The 15,647-nt window shown below is 45.8% G+C and overlaps 1 protein-coding gene across 9 annotated transcripts in view; it reads left to right on the forward strand.

Moving 5' to 3' along the window:
- Positions 1 to 15,647, forward strand: part of KCNJ16 (potassium inwardly rectifying channel subfamily J member 16) — an 86,811-nt gene that overhangs the window by 51,917 nt on the left and 19,247 nt on the right. The window contains exon 1 of one of the 9 annotated variants that reach the window (XM_086355922.1): positions 7,275 to 7,426. The exons of the other annotated variants lie outside the window; for them this stretch is intronic. The gene's annotated coding sequence lies outside the window, so the exon portion shown is untranslated. Of the gene's footprint in view, positions 1 to 7,274; positions 7,427 to 15,647 lie in introns of those variants that run through there. 9 annotated transcript variants of the gene reach the window in all.

Genomic DNA, 15,647 nt, shown 5'->3' on the forward strand with positions numbered 1-15,647 from the left:
TCCCCTGATCAAAGCTCTAGCATCCTGGCTGAGAATAATTGAAATTCTTGGACCTGACTTGCCAGATGCAGTTCACCACTCCAGCTCTGTCTCATACTTCTCTGCATCCTAGAGCCAGCCATCAAGCCAAATAAACACTTTGACTCTCTCTGCTAACTCCTATTCTGTGTTAAGAGACTTTGTTTCCACCAGTTGCCTTCAGGATGAACAGAAGAAGGGTGTAAATTACACCCTTTGGAAGGAGTGACTCATAAGTAACTACTGCAGTGTGGATTCCATAAAGAATGGTCCCAAGCACACCCACAGCTTTAAAGAAGGCAGCTGTCTACCTGAGAGTGAGGAAGGAACCACATGAAAAGAAGTGTATTCATTTGCAGAATTTTAAGTTAAATATTTATAGAGTTTTCTTAATTCATGATAAGGACTTCATAAAGGTTTACTGAATTACAGGGAAACATTTAAAACTTTTTTTTTTTTGATGGAAAGGAAAATTTGCCTGCTTTTCTTTTGAAAAAAATTTTTTTTATTTTATATTGGAGTATAGCTGATTAACAATGTTGTGACAGTTTCAGGTGAGCAGTGAAGGGACTCAGCCATACAGATACATTTTTCCCTTCTCCCCCAAACTCCCCTCCCATCCAGGCTGCCACAGAACACGGAGCAGAATTCCCTGTGCTGTACAATAGGTCCTTGTTGGTTATCCATTTTAAGTAGAGTCGTGTGTACCTGCCCATCCCAAATTCCCTAACTGTCCCTTCCTCCTACCCTTATTCTTTGCCCCCTGCAATCATACATTTCTTCTCTAAGTCTATGATTCTTTTTTATAAATAAGTCTATTTGTATCATTTACTTTTAGATTCTCGATCTAAGGGACATCAGATGGTATTTCTCCTTCTCTGACTGACTTCAGAACAAAGCAGTTAAAACTTTAAATCACTTTTTGTACTCCCCCTCTTAACAAGCCAGCCTTTTAAAATCCAGGTTTTCATTCCATTAAAGAAAATGACGACTTTGATTAAGACTTAGTGGTATCTAATCATTGCTTAGTGATACATATATAATTTAATATATATCAGCTTTGCCCAATTCTATTTCCAGTACAGACACTGAAGGCTAACTTTTTTTTATTCTGACCCAAATATTAGAAGCTCGTGGCTTTTTCTGGGACTTTGTCTTTCTCTGCCTCCCTATCCTCATTCCCAGGAGTTGTGAAGTTGAATTTTGATGAAATTGGATCTTCAAAGTGGAATTTTGAGTGGAATCTGAGCAGACTCTGGACTTTACAAATAACATCTCAGTAACTGTGATTTCGGAGAAGGCGATGGCACCCAACTCCAGTACTCTTGCCTGGAAAATCCTATGGATGGAGGAGTCTGGAAGGCTGCAGTCCATAGGGTCGCTGAGGGTCGGACACGACTGAGCGACTTCACTTTCACTTTTCACTTTCATGCATTGGAGAAGGAAATGGCAACCCACTCCAGTGTTCTTGCCTGGAGAATCCCAGGGACAGAGGAGACTGGTGGGCTGCCGTCCATGGGGTCGCACAGAGTCGGACACGACTGAAGTGATTTAGCAGCAGCAACTGTGATTTAAGATACATCACATTTTAAAAGAGAAGCTTAGAGACGAGCACCTAGGACCTTGAACAAAGCCTAAGACACAGCTTGTGACCCAGGGCTCTGATGGAGCAGACCCTTGTCAGTGCCCAGGAGCACTGGGTAAGAGGTACACCCTCTTACCTCCCCGCTCTCTGACACATCCCATCAGCAACTGGGCGTCAGTCAGGGTCACAGTCTACACCACAGAGCTAGGCAAACTCTGTACAAAACTAAAATAGAGTCACCGATTTAGAAATATATAGAAAGCTTCATTGGGTTGCAAAGAGTCGGACATGTCTGATCGACTGAACTGAACTGAAAAAGCTCCTTGAAAAAAAAAACTATGACAAACCTAGACAGCACGTTAGAAAGCAGAGATGTCACTTTGCTAACAAAGGTCCATCAAGTCAAAGCTATGGTTTTTCCTGTGGTCATGTATGGATGTAAGAGTTGGACTATAAAGAAAGCTGAGCGAGGAAGAATTGATGCTTTTGAACTGTGGTGTTGGAGAAGACTCTTGAGAGTCCCTTGGGATGCAAGGAGATCCAACCAGGCCATTCTAAAGGAGATCAGTCCTGTTTGTTCTTTGGAAGGACTGATGTTGAAGCTGAAACTCCAAAACTTTGGCCACCTCATGCGAAGAGTTGACTCTTTGGAAAAGACTCTGATGCTGGGAGGGATTGGGGGCAGGAGGAGACAGGGACGACAGAGGATGAGATGGCTGGATGGCCTCACCAACTCAATGGACATGAGTTTAAGCAAACTCTAGGAGATAGTGAAGGACAGGGAAGCCTATCATACTGCAGTCCACGGGGTCACAAAGAGTCGAACACAACTCAGTGACTGAACAACAAAGTGAAAAACAAACTTATGGTTTGCAAAGGTGAAAGACGTGGGGGAAATGAATGAGGAGACTGGTATTGACAAATACACAGTGCTATACATAAAGTAGACAACTGTATGGCATATTATACAGTATATATATCTACTCGTTATGCAGTGTAGGTTCCCAATGCAATCTATAGGAGAAAAGAACAGAGAAAAAGAAAGATACACCTATCTGACTCACTTTGCCATGCACCTAAAATGAATACAACATTGTAAATCAATTGTGTTACAGTAAAAAATTAAAAAAAAAAAAAAAAGAAATTGGTGAATTCTACGACCAGTCCTTCTTTTCCCCGTGGAGAACCTATCATTAAAATTTGCCTGCACACAACTGCTCATGAACAAGCTGGACGTCCCAGCAGCCTTGGTTGACACCTGCTCTGTTGGTGACTCATCATTTTGTCATTGGTCCCAACCCTCTTCACTTTGAAACCTGACAAGTTAAATCATCAGTCTGCATATCAGGATCCTAGGAGGCTTTGGGGGGTTTTCCCTGAAGGAAGTGAAATCTGACTTGGAAGGTAAGAAGTAAGTGTGAGATTCTTACCATTTTTGTCAAAAGAACTGGCTATCTGGAGTAGAATGGGACAGGAACCTCCTATAAGAGCCATGGGAGACACATGTTTATCTGAGGTGAAGGAAGGATGTCCTCATTGAGAGAGGTGAGTCATCACAGAAGAGGAAGAGGGCGTGAGCCGGGCACTTTGGTCCTTGTCAATGGCAATGTCCCCACAGAGACCGAGGGCCACCTCAAGGGGCAGTTGTAAGGTGGGCTCACAGGCTTCTGAGGGTTTAAGATGACCTCTCGCAGGTGGCTCAGTGGTGATGAATCTGCCTGCCAGTGCAGGTGATGTGAGTTCAATCCCTAGGTAGGGAAGATCCCCTGGAGAAAGAAACAGCAACCCACTCCAGTCTTCTCGCCTGGGAAATCCCATGGACAGAGGAGCCTGGTAGGCTGTATAGTCCATGGGTTTGCAAAGGAGTTGGACACAACAGAGAAACTAAACCAAAATAACAACTCTCCTGACAGTACCTGACAGCCACTGCGGCCATTCCTACAGGGTCTTCGCCTGGGAATGTGTGTGTTTGGTAGATGGTACAACAACCAGCAGGAGAAGTGATTCATTCCAGTTCAGGGGGAAAAAAATCCAAGTAGAATTTTGTATGGCGCCTCATTAAGTTTTTTTTTTTTTTTTTTGGACTAGCGATTCATTTCATATATGATATTATACATGTTTCAATGCCATTCTCCCAAATCATCCCACCCTCTCCCTCCAACAAACCACAGAAGAAATCAAGAAATCAAAATATGCATAGAAACAAAGGAAAATTTCATTACGTTTTTAAATGGGACAATGATCACTGATTTGAGAGGAAGTCCCTGCTAATCCATTGACCACGGATTGATCTCTGAGTCCAGATGTTGAAATCTATTACCATCATCTACTCCACTTTGGTACGGTTTGGTCAGGGAAAGGAAAATAAGTCCGTGAGTTGTAAATAAGCTAAGGATGTAGGTAATGGACGAGACTTCCCTGAGTGGCTGGAGAAGAATGCCCTGTTTAGCAGTGAGAGGTTCAGACGCTTCCTCTGTCTCCTCCTTCACCCGCAGGACTGTTAGAACAGCAGGAAGCCCTCCAGCCAGCAAAAGTGACTCCTGTGAAGTTTGTCTGGGTCTGTCCAAAGCCATGGTTTCAGCAGGAACTGAAACTATGCCAAACAATGTAGAATTTTCCCTTAGGTATGGAAAATGGTGTTAAATAATTCTGCCCGTTACCTAGTGTCTACATTTGTTTTGTTGTTGTTGTTTAGTTGCTAAGTTGTGTCCAAGTCTTTTGTGACCCCATGGACTGTAGCCTGCCAGGCTCCTCTGTCCACGGGATTTCCCAGGCAAGAGTACTGGAGTGGGTTGCCGTTTCCTCCTCCAAGGGATCATCCTGACCGAGGGTTTAAACTCACGTCTCCTGCATTGGCAGGAGGATTCTTGGATTCTTTACCACTGAGCCACCAGGATTAGACTGTGATTAATTTGTAGATGAATGTTAGAGCTATTTTAACTAATTTTTACTGAGAAGGTGTTAAAAGGTTTTATATTTTCTGTGGTTTATATGGTTGTATACAATGATATAAATGATGTTTTATTTAAGATGGAATTAAGCAAAGTATTTTGCATACTGTAGGACAAAAAAGATGTTTTAAAACTTGATCACTCACTTTTCACCCACATGTGGTCGGTGATGAAACTTGCCTAAAGCAGAGACCGTTATTGGCCCAGTAATAGGATTTCATTCTTTCCTCTTGATTCTATAATGAAACCGTGAGAGCAAATAGGACTTCCCTGATGCCTTGGTGGTAAAGAATCTGCCAGTGCAGGAGACACACGTTTGATCCCTAGGTCAGGAAGATCCCCTGGAGGAGGGCATGGCAACCCACTCCAGCATTCTTGCCTGGAGAAACCCATGGGCAGAGGAGGCTGTCGGGCTACAGTCCATGGGGTCGCGAATAGTTGGACCCGACTAAGCACCTGAATGACAACCAGTTGTAACTGTGGTCACTTTGGGGGAATTTCTAGGTGGTCTGGGGGTTAGGACGTGCTGCTTCCACTGCTGGGGGCTGAGTGCAGTCACGGGCTGGGAAAGCACAATCTCACAGGCTGGGCGGCATGGCAGTCTGGGGGCTTAAGCAGACTGATGCGGCAAGTGGAAGTGCGCACACGCGCATTCTCATCCACCCAGTTAGTCTGCGTCTTTTGTTTGGTGCCTTTAAGGACTTGCCTGTCAGTGCAGGAGACGGAAGGGAAGCAGGTTCGATCCCTGGGTCGGGAAGATCCCCTGGAGGAGGGCGTGGCAACCCACTCCAGTATTCTTGCCTGGAAAATTCCATTGACAGAGGAGCCTGGTAGGCTACAGTCCATGGGGTCGCACAGAATCAGACACGTCCGAAGCGACTTAGCACACACAATCCATTTACATATTTACATTTAAAGTAGTTACCTCTCTGTATGATCCTATTACCATTTTCTTAGTTGTTTTGGGTTTATTCTTTGTAGGTCTTTTCATTCTCTTGTGTTTAAGACATCTTTAAGACTCTGAAAAGAAATATTTTTTTTTTTAATATTTTTTTGCTGTGGATCATTTTTGTTAAAAGTCGTTGTTGAATTTGTTACAACATTGCTTCTGTTTTGTATTTTGTTTTCTTGTCTGGGAGGCATGAAGGATCTTAGTTCCCAGCCAGGGATCGATCCCACACCCCCTGCACTGGGAGGTGAAGCCTTAACCCTGGATGGCCAGGGACGTCCCAAGAAGTGCTTATTTTTTAGTAAAAATGATGCACGAGAGTCATTGGAGGGCATTTACTTAATCAAAAATTACTAAGCTGACAGCATCTTATACAGTAAACTGTCCGTCTCTCCTGTTAGAACAAGAAAACTCCCGGAAAAATAAGCCCCTCCTAAGCCCCACCTTCCTTCCCAGCCCACCACCCCGTTTTCTACTCCATTTGACAGCAGAGCTCCTCGCAAAGCAGATGCATGTAACCTCTACTTCCTCTCATTCCTGATCTAATTAGGCATTTGTTTCCCAAACTCTACTGAGACATCTTTCATCAGAGCTACCGGACATCTCAGAGAAACGTCCCACAGTCAGCTCTTAGTCCTCGTCTTGACTTCTCACTAGCCTCCGGCACACAGGATCAATCCTTTCTCTTGTATTATTGTCTTCTCCTCATACCACATTTCACAGGTTTTTTTCCTACTGCAAGAAATTCTCCTTTTCAGTCTCTTCTGTTGGCTCATCCTCATCTTCCCAACTTGAAATTGACTCGTCCCAGACCTCAGTCACTGGAAGCTTTCTCTTTTCTAACTGCCCTCACTCCTTGTGTGGTCTCATCCATGTTCCTAGTTGTAAATGCTGTAAATGTACCCGTAACTTCCAATCCTACACCTCTCCTGAAATTAGAGAAGAACGCATGTGCGTTGTCTGCCTGACCTCATTTGGTTGCCAGTGTGTCCAATTACCACGATAAAACCTCAGCTGCAGAGTCCCCACTTCAAAATTCCTTCTCCTACTTCCATCATCTTACTAATTGGTACTAGCATCCACTCAATTTCTTGGAAATGGCCACATTTTCATGACTAGTTCATTCCAAACTGTAAGACTTCCAATAGGTGAAAAAATGGACACTGAGTAAGACTTATTCTCTCATATCCCATACTGAGAACAAAGAGACAAGCCAGGAAATAAAACTGGATTCTCAGACAAACAATCTAAATGGTGTCCTGGAAACCATTACTGAGGTTGTCAGTGGTCTTCTGGGGCACACGTCCTTGGAACCCAAATGAAATTCTCTTTGCCTTGTGTGTACGATTTCACAGTGAGACAGGGTGTGTGTTTGCACAGAAAAATCCTTACAGCGACAATCTAGGGCACCCGCACTTAAGAACACACTTGGAAGAAGTTGTTCAAGTCCTGGAGTTGTTAGTGAGAAGAAAAAAAAAATCCCTCCTCTGGGACTATGAGATGTTTAAGGGCAATTTTGGGTTGTTTTGTGAATGGGGGCAAGCCTTGTTAAATAAGTTTAAAAGACAAAGATATCGATGGGCAGGAAGGGAGGCTATTTCTCCTGGACTCTTGCTTTCTGGAAGTCACCATTGGCAAGACTGCGTACTACGGGTAGGCATGGGAACGAGGGAAAGAAAGTGTTGATTCACTGGAGGCGAGCGGAGAACTCAGCGGCCTTTGTGTCTGCTGAATGCGTCCGGAAAGGCAAAGGAGAGCCAGATTCCCTGGTGGGCTTTCTCATCTCCATGGCGGTGGGCGCCGATGGCTGCAGAGAGAGCTTGGAGGAGCAGAGTGGAAAGAACCCCCAAGCGCCAGCCTCCGCGCTCCTGTAAGACGCGCAGGACACGGGGTCTGAGCTGACCTGCACCACCGGTCACTAAGGTGAGACCACGTAGTCGGTTTCAGAGAGAACCAAGCTTGAACGAATTGCTCTTGTGCTCTCGGAAGCTCATTCTCTTTTGGGTGGGCGTCTCTGCAATGCTTCCTTTGGTTCTGTGTATTGCTGTCCAGTCTAGGGCTAGTAGTCATTCTTTCCTTCCTATAATCTCTGGGGAGAGCTGAATCAAGCAGATTAGAAAGCAAGCAGGGAAGTAACCATCAGAGAGAGAGACTTAAAAGCATGATGACTTATCCAGCCTAACATGGCTTATTGACGTGGGTCAATGTGGCAAAGAACGTGTCCTCCCTGTGGGAACAGTCTTTCACGAAACCCTCTTTTTGTGTGTCCATGTCGCTCTTCCCCTGCCCCACGTGACAACAGAGCAGCGTGCTAAGATATGCTGTCGTTGATTTGGCATTTATCATGCCTTTACAGCTGCTAATACAGACAGAAATACTGTAAAGACTCGTTAGAAAAAAAAAAAAAAAAAAAACTGCCGAAAGGTAATGTCGATAAATAGTAAGCTCTTCGGGCATTGACGTCTGATAGGGTAGGAAAGCACTGGGCTTTTACACTTCGCATGTTCTTCTTCTGCTTGTTCTTGTCTTTTGGTTTGCAACCTGGAGGGTTGCCATGGAGTCGATAACATCGATTAACAGCCCATGGCTTCAGATTTTGTTTCTCTGGTGAAGTGAGCAAAGGCTGATATGCATGTAATTTGTTTACCTCGAAATTCCAGGGTTGGGCAGATGCAGGTCTCCGGGTTTAGCCATGTTGTCTTTATTGTTTAGTCCCTGAGTCGTGTCCGACTCTTTGCAGCCCCAAGGACTGTAGCCCGCCGGTTCCTCTGTTGGTGGGATTCTCCAGCCAAGAATACTGGAGTGGGCTGCTGTGCCCTCCTCCAGGGGGTCTTCCATCTCCTGCATTGCAGGCGGATTCTTTACCGCCGAGCCACCTGAGAAGCCCAGGTTTAACCATAAATACATCTTAGTTATGAAACTCTTGAAGCTTTTCATTTTCTTTTGATATGCCCCAGTTTTAAGTCTTTTATTGAACTTGTTACAGTATTGTTTCTCTTGTTTATATTCTGTATATTTATATTCAAGCCATGTGGGACCTTAACTTCCCAACCAGGGGCTGAACCTTCACTCCATGCACTGGAAGAAGTCTTAACCACTGGAGCGCCAAAGACATTCCTAAGCTTTCCTTTTCAAAAGCCCTTTCCCCTCCTTTATCTTCTGGTGAGCCTAGAAATCCTTCTGAGAATTCAGATGGGCCTGGGGAATATCCCTAGAGGTCCTGAAAGCCCATAACCCTGATGGTACAGCCTGCCCTTCCCACGTGATTCTGCTTCAATCTGCCTCCTTCTCAAAAGCCGTTTATAACCTTTCTCTCTCTTAGCTATCAGTTAATCTCCTTTGACATGATGCCTGGCACACACAGCGAGCACAGACTCAATGGAGACAATTATTATCAGCTTCATTTTAGAGAAGAGGGAAACTCTGATACAAACAGTGCTAGTTATGAGCTAAGCTTAAAGTCGTATCTCAACTCTGAGGCTCCACTCCGAGGAACATACATCTTATTCTCAGGTTTGAGAAAATGACCAGCCAGTTGCAATTTTGCAGTAAGGAAAGTCGAATATTGTTATGTCAAAGTTGTGGCAATTTTTAAAATCAATTTTTATTGGCATATAGTTGCTTCACAATGTTGTGTTAGTTTCTGCTGTACAGCAAGGTGAATCAGCCACACATATATGCATACCCCCTCTTCTTGGGATTTCCTCCCATTTAGGTCACCTCAGAGCACAGTAGAGTTCACTGAGCTATATAGTAGATTCCCATTTGTTGTCTATTTCATGTTGGTATCATTCAGTTGCTCAGTCCTGGCCAACTCTTTGTGACCCCATGGACTGCAGCATGCCAGGCTTCCCTGTCCTCTGCTGTATCCCAGAGTTTGCTCAAACTCATGTCCATGGAGTCGATGGTGCCATCCAGCCATCTCATCCTCTTTTGCCCCCTTCTTCTCCTGCCCTCAATCTTTCCCAGCATCAGGGTCTTTTCCAAGGAGTCAGCTCTTCCAACAAGTCAGCTTTTCAGATCAGGTGGCTGAAGTATTGGAGCTTCAGCTTCAGTATCAGTCGTCCCAGTGAATATTAGGGGTTTCTTTCCTTAGGATTTGCTGGCTTGATCTTCAGTGTCAACAGTGTATATGTGTCAGTCCCAACCTCCCAGTTGATTCCACCTGCACCCCTTGGTCCTGGCAGCTCGGACCAGCCTTGACCCACTACTCACGTGGTGTTCCGAGCAGCAGTATTCCACTGTCCGCTTCCAGACGCCCACATTCCATGGCTGGGCCGCACCTCTCTGATGAGGCCAAGCTTCTCAGTGATGCAGCCGGGGTCCAGGAAGGTATGCAGGAGGGGCTGGCATGAGGGGTGATGAGAGTCCAGAGGAAGGTCAAGGGTCAGTAGGGTCAAGAGTACAGGCCAGGGACGTTCTTCTGTGAGTGTGCGATTTAATAAAGACAGATCAGCCATTTCACATTTTCATCTTTTTAAAAATCAAAACAGCTGCCCCTCAGGGGTAGAGACACAGACGTAGAGAACAGATGGGAAGGGGAGGGGGGCACGAACTGGGAGAGTGGCACTGACGTGCACGCCACCGTGTGTAAACAGCTAGTGGGAAGCTGCTGAGTGGCCCAGGGAGCCCAGCTCAGTGCTCTGTGATGACCTAGAGTGGCAGCATCGGGGGATGGGGGGACGGGAGGCCCCAGAGGGAGGAGACATGTATCCATATAGATGATTCGTGCTGTACGTCAGAAACTAACACAAGGCTGTAAGGCAGTTATTCTCCAATTAAAAAAACATCAAAAGCATCTACCCCCATCATGATCACTGTGACTGCTTCCAATCAGTCAAGGCAAAATTCCTGTTTTGGTCCAGGTGAAAGCCACTGACATTTGGGGCACACCTATCATTTTATAACGCGACCTGATTTCATTCCCATCAGTATCCTTTTAAAGGGGCTGGGATGAAAAAGAGATAAGATAACTGGTCAGAATTCACATAGGTAAGTGGTACAGATGAGATTCCCATAGAAATCAGTCAGACTCCAAAAATCAAATCTAAATGATTCAGAGAAAGACACTCATTTGTTTGCATTACATAAATAATATAAATGGAATAACAGGTTGTGAAAAGTACCTGATAAAGACTTTCTGGGACCCAAACCATCAAAACCCGAAGTTGGTTTCCCTGCAAGATCCCTCACATTTGCATTGAGGGGAAGCCTGGAACCAGCTTCCCTGATGGCTCAGCCGTAAGAATCCACCTGGCAATGCAAGAGACTCTGGTTCCATCCGTGGGAGGGGAGGATCTCCTGGAGGAGGAAATGGCAACCCACTCCAGTATTCTTGTCTGGAGAATCCCATGGACAGAGGAGCCTGGCAGGGTACGTGACCATGGGGTCACAAAGGGTCAGACACGACTTAGCGAAGAGACCACAAATAAGCAGCCTGGAACACAAGACTAACAAACCCACAAGCACCTCCTGCCTTTGGAGCTTCCCTGCCAGCCATTATTCTGGGCTTCCCCTAATTTTTCTCTTAAGAAAAATCTATGATTTGGCCTGGGATTTTTTTTTTTTAATTTACGGTGCACACAGAAATACAAAATAAAAGTAAAGACAGATCAGCTAAAAAGCTGATGCAATGAACAAGGACATAAGCAGTACCAAAACATGGGCCAGTTTGATCTTTCCTATTGGCATGAAAGTATGGCTCATAATTATTAAAAGTTAAAAAGTAGACCCAACTGTTTTTACTTTAATGAGAAGATGAGGTCTTTCTTACACTTCATTTTTAATCCTCCTGGACTGTCTTTCACCATTGTTCATTTCATAAAGTTGTTCATTTCATGAAGTGCTATTTACTAGTTAGCGAAAAACACCATAAATCTTTGTATAAAAAGAAGCCTTCAGAGTTGCCTAGTTCAACTTGCTAACAAATTCAGGAAATTCTTCTATATATATTTTCTTCAAGTGGTCATCCATTTTCTGAATCAGTTGCCTCGCTCTTCACCAGACTGTTACAGCTTCTAAAACGGGTGGTGACTGCAGCCATGAAATTACAAGATGCTTGCTCCTTGGAAGAAAAAGCCATGACAAACCTTGACAACAAATTAAAAAGCAGAGATAGCACTTTACTGACAAAATTCTGTATAGTCAAAGCTATGGCTTTCCCAGTAGTCATGTACAGATGTAAGAGGTGGACCATAAAGAAGGCTGAGTACCGAAGAACTTGATGCTTTCAAATTGTGGTGCTGGAGAAGACTCCTGAGAGTCCCTTGGACTGCAAGGAGATCAAACCAGTCAATCCTAAAGGAAATCAGTCCTGAATATTCATTGGAAGGACTGATGCTGAAGCTGAAGCTCCAATTCTTTGGCCACCTGATGTGAACAACTGACTCATTGGAAAAGACCCTGATGCTGGGAAAGATCGAAGGCGGGAGGAGAAGGGGACGACAGAGGATGAGATGGTTGGATGGCATCACCAACTCAATGGACATGAATCGGAGAAACTTCGGGAGACAGTGAAGGACAAGGAAGCCTTGCGTGCTGCAGTCCATGGGTTCACAAAGAGTTGGACACGACTTAGCAACAACAGCAAAGTGTTTTTGAGTCCACGAGTGAATATCTCCTGCTTCGTCCATTCTTTTCCTCGGTCTCCTGTACCAATTCCTTACTACTGCCATGACTTCTCCTGAAAAGCAGAACATCCAGAATTGTACATTAGACTTCAGTGATGGAATCTCTCCAGTTCAACAAACTTTTATTACTTTCACGCAGAGCTCTGTGTGGATGAAAATCTATTTTTGTTGACTCTTGGCCTCGATTTTCTGGGAAAGATTTTTCAGCTTGTTGGCCACCCCTCCCTTCCTCTCTGATCCTCTTTGCTGACCTCCTGAGCTTGGGGATGGATCAGCTTTCAGTGGAATCATCTGCCTGATTTCCTTGCTGTGAATTTTCCCGGTGCCTGGGGCTTAGGGGACTGGACCCCACGCGCACGCCCATCAGCTGCTTGTTCTGAGATGGGTCAATCCTGACTGCTCTTGAGTGGCTCAAAAACATGTCGCAAAGAACTCAGCCAAGTACCAAGTGCTGCTCTGAACAAGCTCCCCAGTCCTAGTGACTGAGCCTCCTCTTTTTTTTTTTTTTTTTTTTTGATGAGATCAAATCCAAAGAACCACCTTCACCCTGCTTCTTCTGCCAACAGCTCCTTTCCTTGTTAAAGCTTAGAACTTTAGCTCTGGAAGGAGCTGACTTTCTTATAGTCCTTTTCCCCTCAGCGTTGGCTTTCTTTTGACTCCAGATAAATCTACCAAACTAGTTAAGCTTTCATTTTTTATCACTTGCATGCATGCAACTCTGCGAACCTATGGGCTGTAAGCCTGCCAAGATCCTGCCATGGGACTCTCCAGGCAAGAATACTACAGTGGGTTGCCATGCCCTTCTCCAGGGGATCTTCCTGACCCAGGAATCAAACCCGAGTCTCCTGCATTGCAGGCAGATTCTTTACCGCTGAGCCACCAGGGAAGCCCTTCTTTATCCCTTGCAAACTATTATATATAGAATGGATAAACAAGGTCCTAGTCTATAGCACAGGTGCTGGTGGTGGTTTAGTCACTAAATCGTGTCTGACTCTTGAGACCCATGGACTGTAGCCTGCCAGGCTCCTCTGTCCATGGGATTATCCAGGCAAGAATACTGGAGTGGATTGCCATTGCCTTCTCCAGGGGATCCTCCCGACCCAGGAATTGCCTCCTGCATTGCAGGCAAATTCTTTACCAAGTGAGCTATGAAGGAAGCCCAGGTAACTACATTCAATATATATGACAAAATACAATAGGAAAGAATGTGACAAAATATATACCCCGCTCTCCCAATTTATTCCTCCCCTATACACACTACTGTATGTAAAATATAGCTATAAAGACCTACTGTACAGCACAGGGATCTACTCAATACTCTGTAATGACCTATGTGGGAAAAGAATCCAGAAAAGAGTGGATACATGTGTATGTATAACTGGTTCACTTTGCTGTATAGCAGAAACTAACACAACATTGTAAATCAACTGCACTCCAATAAGTTTTTGTTAAAAAACAATGTGTGTGTGTGTGTGTGTGTGTGTATATATCACTTTGTGTGATATATATGTGTGTGTGTGTGTAATGGAATCACTTTGCTGTGCAGCAGAAATTAACACATTATAAATCAACTGTACTCCAATAAAATAAATGTTAAAAAAATTCTTCATCCTCAAAGTGGGGATGGTATTAATACCTGGTTCACAGGCTTTGGAAGGAAATTAAACAAATTCATGGAGGTAAAGTGCAGGCAGTTAAGAAGCGTTTCTGTTCACGCTGGGGATAGTACATACACAACCCTTGTCCGCCCGGGGTCTGGTGCCCCATCCTGAAGCCCAGCTCCACACACAGGCTCAGCTGCTTTTACCCATACGTGTTTGATGGGAGCGATCACCTTCCTTGGCGTCTACCTGCTGCCCACACTCACCTCTCTTTTTAAAGCATGTATTGTTTGTATTCATCTGTTTTTGGCTGTGTTGGGTCTTTGCTGCCACATGGACTCTTCTCAACTGCAGTGAGCGGGCCTGCTCCCTAGTTGCAGTGCTGGCCTCTCAGTGCCATGGGTCCTCTCATTCCGGAGCTCAGTCTCCAGTGAGCGGGCCTGCTCCCTAGGTGCAGTGCGGGCCTCTCAGTGCCGTGGGTCCTCTCGTTCCGGAGCTCAGTCTCCAGTGAGCGGGCCTGCTCCCTAGTTGCAGTGCTGGCCTCTCAGTGCCGTGGGTCCTCTCATTCCGGAGCTCAGTCTCCAGAGTGCGCGGTTGCAGTAGATGCGGCATGTGGGCTTAGCTGTGATGCAGAACGTGGGATCCTCCCGGACCAGGGATCGAACCGTGACTGCTGAGATGGCAGGCGGACTCTTGTCCATTGGACCACCAGGAAGTCCAGCCTCTCCTGAACTGCCCAGCTCTGTATTTCCCTACCCTTGTCGGCCTCGCACTATGTGGCTAAGACACGAACATGAAAGCCCTCCGAGTCCTTCCCCCTGCACTACCCTCCCTCAGCCCCACTGAATCCCTGGCTGTCCATGGTCGCTGGGGGGCCTCCCTCCAAGCACAGCTGGTGTCCCACTCTGGTGGACAATCCCAAATCCATGACTACTGACCTCTGGGCTCTGGCCATCCCATTGCCTCTCAGCCCACACATTAGATTTGGTTCTGAGAAAGGCATGGCCGTCTTCTCTCTAAATATGTGCTCCCAGCCATGGGGCTGACCCTTCGAGCTCCCCAGGCCCACAGGCTGCAGCCGTGAGCATAGCCAGCCATATTCCACCACCAGCTCCTGCATCAGGCTTAATGATGACCTCTGAGGCTGCAAGGCTCAGAACATGGCCGTCCTCCATGCGCAGGGCTGTAAGGTGAACCTCCGCAGTGGAAGAAGGCACTCCTTCCCCTCTAAAAAAATCTGGACTGGAACATAGTGCATTCTTTCCCCGGGGGCACTTCTTTTGCAGTGAAGGTAGAAATGTGATTTCTCTCATCCCACCCTTAGATTGCTTTGTATTGTTTTATGAGATGGGCAGTCAGGTGTGGCCATGAGTCTCAGGGAAAAATCAAGTGCGTTATGGACTTGAAGGTCCTTGAGGCCTGTGGTGCGTGCAGCGCAGACCACGTGGGGAGGACAGGAGGGAGCGGGGAGGCAGCAGAGAGCAGCAAGGTCAAGGGCAGGTCACAACCGGCTTCTGTCGGGGTTTGCGTGGGAAAGGCCAGAGGGCTTTGTAGCTGCGAGTTCAAATGACTTAGGAGAACTCTGGGTGATTAAGGGTGCTTCCAAGTTGCTTCATACCTGGCCCTGGGATGAGAAGGCAGAGGAATATTACCTTCGGGGGTTGTAGCCACCTGGAGGAGACATGGTCCTGGGTGCGGTAATTTGTGTATGAGAGTTGTGCTCCCCACTGAGTTCCTTTCTGTCTCTTTTAAGAATTGTCTATCCCTCCCTGGTGGCTCAGATGGTAAAGAATCTGCCTGCGATGCAGGGGACTGGGGTTCAATCCCTGGGTCAGAAAGATCCCCTGGAAAAGGGCATGGCAACCCTCTCTAGTATTCTTGCCTGGAGAATCCCCAGGGACAGAAGAGCCTGGC

This window comes from Bos grunniens, chromosome 19 (assembly GCF_055505025.1).
Source record: "Bos grunniens cultivar Pamir isolate PY7600 chromosome 19, Bosgru_T2T1.0, whole genome shotgun sequence".
NCBI lineage: Eukaryota > Metazoa > Chordata > Mammalia > Artiodactyla > Bovidae > Bos > Bos grunniens.